Below are 2,637 nucleotides of genomic sequence, written 5' to 3' on the forward strand. Positions count from 1 at the left end.
TATAGATAGCTCCATAAAAGTCCTCCCCTCAGGGCTCAGGGTACCAGGCACAATACAAGGTAAAAGGAGCATTATATTCCTAGGTCCTGGAAAACACCAAGGAAACAAGGTCCTATGAAAAGAATGAGACAAATACACACATGAACATGCAGAAACTGAATCAACATGCAGATGGACTGCACAAGTCTGTACCAGAGCCAGCCCTACAGCTCAAAGGAAAAGAGTACATATGTCCCATTCCTAACACAGTTGCAACCAGCTAAAGAGAGTCAAATTTTACAGGCAGAATACTAGTCCTGAAAGGAGAACTGAACACATACCCTGTGCCTAATTCAGAATGGAAATACAATTAATAGACACATTCCAGGAAATAGTTCTTTCAAAGGGAATCTCCCTGAAGATACAATCTACTCTTATATTAAATTTTCTTTGATTATATGTATTCGTTTATTCTGTGAACCTCTCAATTATCTTCCCATTTCCTGTGATCGACTCTCCCATCCACTTCCCTCTTTCTCTCTCCCATTCTCTTCAGAAAAGCCAAGCCCTCCCCTTGCACAAAGCCACCCTGGCATATCAAGCTGCATCAGGACTAAGCACAGATTCTTTCACAGACACCAGACAAGGCAGCCCAGCTAGGGGAATGGGATAAAATTCATAAAACAGAGTCTACGCCAAAGACAGACCCTAAGGTACACTTGTTACTGGATTCCCATGAAGACTCTGCTGCCCATGTTGTTTGGGTTCCACAAGCCCAGTATATGCAAGCTCTTTGGTTGGTGCATCAGCAATGGATCGAAAAAGATTCTCTGACACACACTCAAATATTAGGCAGAGCTTACAGGGTCTTGTGGAGAAATGGGAGGAAAGACAGACCGACCCAAAGGTGACAAGAATGCAACAAGAAGGTCAACAGAGTAAACAAACCTAGAACCAAGGAGGTTTACAGAAACTGAAACAATCGTCTTTTAATAGTAGCTACCAGCTCAGCAGTATCGATGGCCAACAAATAATGGACTCAGAATCCTCGGAGCGCTCTGGTGTAATTGTTTTCAGGATTTTTTTGATTCACAAGAAATAGCTTATTGTTTTTTATTACTATGTAATTTACAGATTTTTCTCTCCCTTTTAAACCTGCATGTCTTTTGCGTATGTTATGGCTTAAAATTTAGTGTTTTAATGGGATTCCTGAGTTTGTGTGTGGATGTGGGTTCTATTTCTTGTGACTTTTCTCAGAATCAATTCTATGTCTGTTTATTTTGTCTGAAATTTGAATGTGTTTTTTTAACTTTCACATTATATTATGCTTTATTCATTATTATCCTTTAGAAAACTCTTTGCTTTATAATCAGAGACTGAACGCAGACAGATCTAGAGAAGATGGATGTCTAGAAGAATCTGGGAGAAATAGAGGGACAGAAAAGCAAACACTCTATGAGCCATGTGAGAAAATAACCAGTTTTCAATATAAGGAAAAAATAATGCATCTCTCACCACCACAGAATCTTCCCTTTGTAGAAGTAGATAGAGACCATTACAGGAAATCTTGACCAACCAAAATGCAGACTTGAGGAGCACAGTCCATCAATAATACCAACTCCATACCCAAGATTCAGTATTCATTGCAAGAGAAGGTATGTAAAAACTGTAAGGGACACATGAGTAGAGAGGTTTTGGAGATCATGTCCTCTAATAATGTGAGAAGCTGCACCCATGAAATCTCACCATAATTAAAGGTCAGCTGAATTAAGAGAACAACGGAAATGTTATTATGTAGACTGCAAAGACTAAGAGACAAAAATTCTACACCAATAACTACAAGTGGAATGTGGAATGTGGAAGGAGGCAAGAGGAGAAAAAATGGTTTTCATGTATCAAATGCTCACGCTTGAAACCACATATATACAATGAGAATTATACAGACTGGGCAGGCAATAATTATACTGCATGTATGTGTGTGTGTGTGTGTGTGCGTGCGTGTGCGTGCGTGTGTGTCTGTGTGTGTGTGTCTGTGTGTGTATCTGTGTGCATGTGTGTGTACACACAACTGCACAGATACAAATAATAATTGGTTTTATAAGAGTGGTCACAAAATTGAAAGAAGTCAAGGGGATACATATGACAGGCTTGAGAGAAAGGAAATGGAAGTTGGAAATGATATAAGTACATAATAATCTGAAAATTAAAGAAATAGAGAAAATAGAACATAATGTAAAGAAAACTTCATGATGAACAGGCCTTCAGTGCTTTACAATGTTGTAGCTATAAACCATGTGTTATCAAACATAAACACCACAATGCTAACTGTAGGTTTTGCACGTGTTAGAGGGAGAAGCCTCAGAGGATAAACAACTCCTGTTGAGTTCTGATATTATTCTGGCTTGTGACTAGAAAGGGACAACAAGATCTATAGCTAAGGACTTCACAGACGTAGGTTGTGAAGTAGTCAAAAGGTAACTGGGCAAAGAGCACCTGCCCTTTAGGAAATGTGAAGCATGATTTCCAACTCCAATAGAGCCCATTTGCACTTATGTACAGTTTTATAACATCATTGTGTTTATGGATATGTATACTTGCTATGGTTTCTTTCCATCAAGGACACTTGTACTTATTCACAGTGGAGATTGACTATATTTT

The sequence above is a fragment of the Acomys minous genome (genome assembly GCF_964271855.1).
Source record: "Acomys minous genome assembly, chromosome: 7".
Lineage (NCBI taxonomy): Eukaryota > Metazoa > Chordata > Mammalia > Rodentia > Muridae > Acomys > Acomys minous.